The sequence below is a fragment of the Hippopotamus amphibius genome, chromosome X (assembly GCF_030028045.1).
Source record: "Hippopotamus amphibius kiboko isolate mHipAmp2 chromosome X, mHipAmp2.hap2, whole genome shotgun sequence".
Classification (NCBI taxonomy): domain Eukaryota; kingdom Metazoa; phylum Chordata; class Mammalia; order Artiodactyla; family Hippopotamidae; genus Hippopotamus; species Hippopotamus amphibius.
In genome coordinates, this window is record NC_080203.1 from 128,749,549 (window position 1) to 128,758,574 (window position 9,026).

Consider the following 9,026-nt stretch of genomic DNA (forward strand, 5'->3'; position numbering starts at 1 on the left):
TGCCCAGCGAGAGTGGAAATGTCTGTTATCGTGAAACATGCATTTCCAATTTAGGTTATTCCACCATGTGTCCTCCGTAGAGAGTCCAAAATACTCTTCTAATTTGAATCAGCCCAGAGGGTATAAACTAAAAGAAAGACCCGTGGACGGAAAAAATAAATAAAATAAAAGACTGACCCTGAACTCAACTTCTTTAAATGAGTTTTCTTCGGGAACATTCTATTTCATTTGGTCATCTATGGGGAAATGGAAAAGAGGGCTGAAAGATGAAAGGGAAGAGAATACAAAAGGGCTCCGAGAGGTGTCCAGGAATTTCTTTTTGCTTGAGGATTCCTGGAATATGACGGAGACCGGGTTGAATTTTTCCACTTGGCTTAGTGACAGTTTCTGCCACCTTCCCAGACATTACCTTGAGAGCCCATTCAGGCTACGTTCTTGAGAATCCGTTAGCAGGCTCCGAACAGAATAATCACACCCAGTTAGTTATCCTCTATTTAAAATCGTATTTGTAAATGTTGGCATCAAACACTCCAAAGGGCATTTGGAGCTCCATAGGCTGCATGAAATTGGACTGTGTAATGTAGTATATTTTCCAGCACCTCATAAATTGTACTGTATTCATATATTCACAGTGTAGAGATATCTCAGATTCTCTTTGAAATTAAAAATTATTTTCTTCTCATTTCTCCTTGAAGCCAATTCCTCACATTCCCAAGCATGTGAGTAATTGAGTGAGAAACGGAGGACAGGATTCCCCCATCCAATGGTGACCAGATACCTGGACAGCTTCTGCAGGGGCGGACAGGGTTTTTGGGAGCCTGAATGGCTAGAGGCAGGTGCAGAGAGGGAGGTCGGAGCAGCCAAAAGAAAAACAGTATCATGGACCTGGACACCTGGGGTCTAGAAATTTACACAAGCCAAGGGGAGCTGGCATTTGGATGTTTTTTTCCTGAGCACAAAATTCTCTGTGCATGTAACTCAGAGCATCCAGTGCTTTGTATTTTCCTCTCTGTGCTTCTAAAACTAAATTTAAAAAAAGAAAAGCTTTACCATATTTGCAGGCAGCAGCAACAGAGTTTTTAAAAATTGACACACCATTATATTCCAGGTCCCTCCTAACACTGGGAGCTTTTATGACAGATGCTGAAAAGACCTGCCACCTCAACCCTGCTTGGAGGCTCGGGTCAGGCCCTCCATCATTTCACTTTCTTTTAAGCTGATCTTTTCAGGAGATGGACCTTAAAACGTCCTGTTTTTCCCTTTCACCAGGTCTGTCCTTCCAACAGCACCTTGATTCCCCAGAGAACACCCTGTCAGCAAATATCAGTCAGTGGAAGCCAGTCTACCCTGCAGTCCTGCGACTCCCTCCAACGCCGAGCTTTCCCCACCTCAGACACTCCCATCAGACTTGACTATAAACGCAGAGTCCCACGGAAAACTGAAGTCGATGAAGATCACAAAATCCAAACTGTTGAGTGTACCCAGCATGTGGCTGCCTTTTCCGGCTCCTGGGGGCTTGCGTCTATGTAAAGCACACAAGGAAGCCAAGGTCACCGAGTGGACTCTCGCGCTTTGTCACCCTCAATGAATTAGAAGCAAAATCTTCATGTCGTTGGTGCCATGTCCATCCAAGAGGTCCGAAGTCCCTGCCTGACTGCCATTTAACCGTGCACAGTAGCCCGCTTTTTCTATATACTCAGCTGCCACCACGTGCTGCCGTTTCCAGTGGATGTCCTGATGTCACCACAGCCACCTCACCAGCCCACTGTCAGACAGAAACTTACCTCTCCTAATCGAAGAAGAAACGAGGACATTTGGCGGTCGAATGATTTATATCTCAGAGGCAGCTTCACATATTTTTAGAGTTATATCAGTGACTAAAACCACACAGTAAATACCTCCAGATTCAGAGAACTCTTAATTTAAGCCCCCCCCCCCCCCCGCCACCAAAAAAAAACCCACATAAACCTTCAAATCTAGAAACATTTTGGTCATTTCCATGAAACACAATTGATTTTAAGAACTCAGTTACCTGAAAGAGAGCCTTAATTGGTACCTCCGTTCCCCCTAAATGGAAATGGGTCTGACTTTTCAGATCTTATGAACAGGAAGGTAAATTATTTGACGATTTTCTATGCAAATAATGTCTCATCTATTTCAGCCGCGTGCTACTTCTATAGCAAACGCATTTGGGGAGTGAAACCGTATCTTCCCCATTCGAAATTGTTTTAAATGAAGCCTCACCCATAAAAGAGAAGATAAGCATCTAATTTGAGAACGCTGGGAGTTTCACAGTGGAATTTTGATCATGCAGCAAACTGCTGTCTCTGGCTGAAAACGTCTGGCTATCCGCACACAAAAGCGCACTGCTCCCTGCTTGTCATGTTTTCAACTTTAATCTCTGCTATAAAAAAAAAATGGCATTGTTGGCCCTTGAAAAGCTTCAACTGTCAGAAGGAAATATAATAACCCTTCCTGCATAGAGGCCAGGTGTCCTGCAGTAACAAGCCTGGTGAAAGTGGGGAGAGTCATCCCTGGCGGCTATGTGTTGGTGATCTTGTGGGGCTGCAGTCAGATGCTGAGAACCCTGGGCTGAGGGACGGCTGGGCAAACCACCCCGTCTCACACAATGGAGCTGTGCTGGGCGGGGCAGGGTGGAGGGGGCACTGCTGGGAGACTTGGGAAATACAATAAGCTTGATCTCTCATGTGGGAAAATCCATGGTGTTTAATAGCTTCATAAAGTGGCGTGCTTTTGTCTCTGTATATGAAGTCCCCAGTAAATTCTTACATTACCACCATTATAAAACACAGCAACGAAAACGCTGAGCTGTGCTATGTGATCCCCAGTGGCAAAGGTTAGGAGGAACCAAAATTCATAATGACTTCCAAGAAAATACTATTAGGGTGTAATTTAAGCAGGCTTTGCGGCCAGAATTTTCAGCGCGATGCAGAACGTGCTTTCGTGACATACACACCCCTGCCACAATGGTAACGTTTCCCAAAAAAAACTGACAAGAATAAAAAAGATGAAAGGTCAGGAGGGAAATGAGGAGTGGAATCATGGCAACAATTGGCTCAGCCGCACGAGCCCAGGAAGAGATCACATATTGTTCGATATGATTCGGCGATAGTGTTGGAGGGGTCCGCTCTCCCTTCTGCAAAGACACCGCTTTCTGCAGAACTGTAATTTCAGTGTGTACCTCGAGCCTGTGATTTGAGGCTGAAACAGGCATTTGCATTGACTCCTCATGGCTCTCGCGCACACAGTGGACACTTATCTTCACACGGCACCCTCTTGTCACACACTTAGATGAGGGTGGTCATCTGGATTTTCCCCAGAAACTGCCTTCCATCATGAGCGTGTGTTAACTTCACTGTGTGGTGGGGATCTTCAGTGAGGAAGGCAGCACAAACTCGAAGGATACTGGCATGAGAAACTCATGGAGAAAATCCTCTGCGACCCATTAATTTGGGTAGTGGGGTGTTATGGTTATTTAACTGCCCAGCTTAATATAGAGTTAGCCTAAATGCATCAATTGTCTGTGAAATGAAAGACTATGATACACATTTCATATGCTATTAAAAATTTAATAAATTCCACAAATTTAGAAAATGCATTTTATTTGATAGTCTAGAACAGGAAGCTGACAAACGTTGTCTATAAAAGAGCAAATCATAAATATTTTAGGCTTCGAAGACCATATGATCCATCTCACCTACTCAACTCTGCTGTTGTACAATACAGAAGCAAATGGCATGGCTTTGTTCCAACAAAACTTTATTTACACCAACAGGCAGTGCACTGAGTTTCGTCAGTGGGCCGTGGTTTGCAGACACCTGGTCTAGAACAGTCCCGCCCAATGGAAATATAACACTACATAGGCATTAAGTTTTTAGTAGCTACCTTCAGAAACATTAAAAAGAAATACAATATATCAAAAATATTATGACAACACCTGTCAGAATGGCTATCATCAAAAAGAACCCAAGCAACAGATGTTGGCAAGGATGTAGAGAAAAGGGAAGCCTCGTGCACTGTTCGTAGGAATCTAAATTGGTGCAGCCACTGTGGAAAACAGTATGGAGGTTCCTCAAGAAACTCAAAAAACATAGCTACCATATGACCCAGCAATCCCACTCCCGGATATATATCTGAAAAAACAAACACTAATTCGGAAAGATACACGCCCCGCAATGTTCACAGCAGAATTATTTACAATGGCCAGGATATGGAAGCAACCTAAGTGTCCAGCAACAGATGAATAAAGATGTGGGGTATATATATACAAATATATACATATATATACTTATATATATATATATGATGGAATACTACTCAACCACAAAAAAGAATGAAATTTTGCCATTTGCAGCGACATGGACGGACTTGAAGGGTATTGCACTAAATGAAATAAGCCAGAGAAAGACAAATACTGTATGCTATCACTTACATGTAGAATCTAAAAAACACAACAAAGAAGTGAATAACAAAAAAGAAGCAGTCTCACAGGTATAGAGAACAGACTAGCGGTTACCAGCGGGGCGAGGGAGGGGGAGGGGCAAGATACAAAAAGGCACAAACTATTATGTAAACAATATGCTACAAGGATATGTTGTGCAACACAGGGAATACAGCCAATATCTTATAGTAACTATAAATGGAGTAAAACCTTTAAAAATTGTCAATCACTATACTGTACATCCGCAATTTACACAGTATTGTACATCAACTATACTTCAATAAAAATTTATCAAAAAAATGACAAAGACAGTCAACGTAGAAATTATTAATGAGATGTTTTATATTCTGAATTTCATCATCTTTGGAACCCAGTGTGTGTTTTACCGAACAGCACATTCCAATGCAGACTAGTCACATGTCAAGGGCTCAAGAGCCATAAGCACTAGCAGCTCCTGCTGTGGCCACAGCAAATTGAGAAGCTTTGTCACAACTGTAACCAGGATCCCTAATATGAGCATTTTGCCCCCCACGATTGCTGACTGATGAGATTAGAATGACTGGTGTGAAGTACTGCGTGGGATCCTTCCCTGGAACTAGCAGTTAGAACTCACAGCAGAGAAAAGGCACTGGGTTTCCATATCCTAAGCTCAGGGGACCACCAACTGCTGACAGCCACCTAATCCCACCAGAGGATGCACTAAGAGGGGCCCTGTCAGCAAAGCAACCCCCACTTTAGAAGACGTCAAAGAGGCCATGATGAGGGATGCAGGTTTATAGACAAGATGCACTCCCCTCTAGGAAGCGATAGAGCTCCTGGACCTGATTCCTTCCCAAACTAGGGGAGAGCGCTCCCTGAAAACCTCACAACCACCTGTAGGAGAGCCTCCCATTTCATGGTAGAATACTTCCTTAGCTACTGCACGTGCAGCCCTGGGAAGAGGTGGAATATTCAAGTGAACAGAGGGGAAAGGGCAGCTCCTGATGGATTTGGAAGACAGATCCCCCCTTGCCTGCCAACCCAGATCTGGTGCTGCTGGGAATTGGTTGGCACTGGGATTTCAGGTGTACCCAGAGCAAAGGGCAAAGAAAGGTGCCTATCAGAAGACCAGATGCCCATGGAGCTGTAGGCTGGAGTCAAAAAATGTTGGGTCTTAATCCCACTCCTAGGCATATACCCAGAGAAAACCATAATTCAGAAGGGTGCGTGCACTCCAATGTTCATTGCAGCACTATTTATTCAATACAATAGCCAGGACATGGAAGCAACCTAAATGTCCATCAACAGATGAATGGATAAAGAAGATGTGGACATATATACAATAGAATATTACTCAGCCATAAAAAGGAACAAAATAGTACCATTTGCAGAGGCATGAATGGACCTAGAGATTGTCATACACAGTGAAACAAGTCAGAAAGAGAAAAACAAATATATACTGCTTAAAAGTGGAATCTAAAAAAAGCGGTACAGATGAACTTATTTGCAAATCAGAAATACAGTCACAGACACAGAGAATAAACATATGGACACGAAGAGGGGAAGGGAGGGGTGGGACGAACTGTGAGATTGGGGTTGACATATACATACTACTATGTATAAAATAGATAACTAATGAGAACCTACTGTATAGCACAGGGAACTCTACTCTATGCTCTGTGATGACCTAAACGGGAAGGAAATCCACAAAAGAGGGGGTATATGTATATGTATAGCTGATTCACTTTGCTGCACAGCAGAAACTAACACAACATTATAAAGCAACTATACTCCAATAAAAAAAAAATAGTGCTGGGTTTTGCAAGTAGCTGCCTGCAGAGATGGCTAGAGCTACAACTGTAGCCTCGGGCTTCAGGAAAAGGGAGCTATGAATGGCCTTGGGCAGTGCTGCCTTAAAATGCACAGGACTGTACCCCCAACACAAGACTGTTGAAACAAGTGCCAGGGACCAAAGTCATGAAATTAGATTTAGCTGCATATTAGGAGAGCCCGCTGTCCACTGGTGGGCTCTCCTAACACGCTTATTACAAAGAGCAAGGTCATTTGATCTGTAGTCTATGGGTCAAGACTTTTCCAGGGTCGTGGTCAGTAGGATTTTTACTCAATGGATACAGGAAATTAGAGATCTGTTATAATTATCAAGGCCTAAACCATTACGGAGAAATGTTTCCATATAAATGAAAGCTGTGACTTTACAGACGAGACAATTTCAGATTGAATTCCTGTTGAGAAAAAGAAATGGAGCCCCTGTCATCAAGGAGCTGGCAGACACTCCCAGCCAGGTCTCGGGGTTCTCCTGTGGAACGTGAACGGTTTCACAGAACAGCAGCATCAGTCAAGGCCACCCGGTGACCAGGATGGATCAAGACAAGAACAAGGGTCCCCTGTAGTCATTCCTGAACACAGATGAAACACCAGCATCGTCCAAGCCACAAACGACAAAATCTCCCCCTCCCCTGGCTTTGTTCTCATCTTCCCTCCTCCTAAATGAGGTTTATCGCGATCCCCAGTCCCAGAAGGACACCTCCTTCCTGAGGTCATGCCATCCAGAGCCAAGTCCCACTTCCTTACAGCCTCCCCAGAGTCACCTACCTTGAGTTCAAATCCTGTAATAAGTGTGTCCCGGATCCCCAAGACCACTCCCAAGTTTGGCGATTCGCTAGGAAGACTCACGGGACCCAGCATATAGTCACACTCATGGCTGAGTTTGAGTCCAGGGAAAAGATGCAAAGCAAAAATCAGCCAAGGGAAAAAGTACGTGAGTCAAGTCCAGAGGAAACCAGACTCCAGCTTCCAGAGTCCTCTCCAAGTGGCTCGCACAGGACGTGCTTAATTCCTCCAGGATCAATCGAACTGTGACCACACCTGTGAAGTGCCGTCACTGGGGAATCTCATCAGAGATTCAGTGGCCCATGTTTTTATTGGGGGCTGGTAACACAGGCACTTCCCGCCTAGCATGTACCAACATTCCAGACTCCCAGAAGAAAAATAGGTGCTCAGCATCACCTCGTCGCTTGCACACACAGTTGAAGCCCAGTGAGCCACTCTTGTCAGTTTGGGAATGGTGGCTACATTCCCAAAGTCCAGACTCCCAGATGAAGGCCAAGGGCCAGCCTTGCAAACAGGCCTTTGAAAGAATAGCAGTCTCATGCCTGCTTCCTTAACTGTTCTCTGCACAAGTCTTTTCTTTGACTCAGATGCCCCACTTGGCCCCCAGGTGTGCATTCTCCCTCTTAGGGAGTAAGGAACCCAATTTGTTCAACTCCAACTATCTTCCTAGGGGTCTTCAGCTGGAGGCCATTAACACAGTCCAGTGACAGTTGGCAAGGATTTTCAAGGGAAACCCTGAAATCAGTCCTCATCTGTCCAACGTTACCCCTAGAAGCCCCTCCAGGAGGGAGACTGCAAATCCGAGCAGTTGGCGTGACCATGGACCACAGGCAGCACAATGCTAATGAAATAAAGCAAGACGAGCCCACCCTGCAGCTGCAAGTATGCCTCCCAAGCAGTCATTCACTCTACGTGTATATATTGAGCATCTGCTGCAGATGGCACACCCCCAGGGACTGGGGAAGGTCAGGCTCTTCCCCTGCAATGAGGGAAACGAGGCATCGCCACCCAGCAAGATAAAGGATTTAAGTGACAATATCCAAAATAGACACGGCACTGACTCAACTATTGCTGCTACAGTTGGGGGATCGGGGAGCTGGGTAACAGCACTGAGCTGTATGTCTGGTATACATTCTCTGCCTTGATCCTCACAGCAATCTCCCAAGGTAGACTTGTGTCCACTTCATCCTGGATAACTGGGTGTCAGGAAGGGGAAATCACTCACCCAAGATCCAACAGTAAGTGGCAGAGCTAGAATTCGATCCCAGGGTCAACTGGCTGGAAACGCCAGGCTCTGGGAGTTTTCATCGGCTCTTAGATTATGGGACTCCCGTTACTGCCCCACATCACACAAGAGGTATGGTGATGGAGCAAAGGCATGAAGGGGGAGAAAAAGCCAGGCATCTGTGGAAGAAAGTCCCAGGCAGGGTGCTTGGTTTTAAAACTGTGGGTAGTCATTAGTCAAATCCATTTCACCTGCCTCCACTAATCAAGGTCGTTTTAAGACTTACATGTCCTCCAAGGAACAGGTAGCCTAAACAATAAGATGTTTGCCTGAGTTATTTTCCAGGAACTTGGAATCAGCTGTGTCTAGTTTGACCTGAGCTGCTTAAGACTGAACAGGACCACCGACCCTTCAACCGGGCATGCGCGAGTGTCCACAACTTGATATCAGAGGGCCGAAAACGCCATCCTTAAATCATGCTAAGCACCTCCATTTTTGAACGTGCAGAGGCCTGTGGCTTAGTCACGCCTGCGCAGAATGACAACTACTCCATCTGTTTCCTAATCACCTTTTCCCACCCCATCAGACCACCCCTTGCGTTCAGGGCAAACCCTCTCTTTGCTGCAAACCTTAGTGTCTCGGTGTTTTGGCTGCGTGGCAAGCAAAATGAATGTGGTTTAGCAACAGTTCCAAGCAAAGGGAATTCAAGTCTGCGGATGTTAAAGTGAA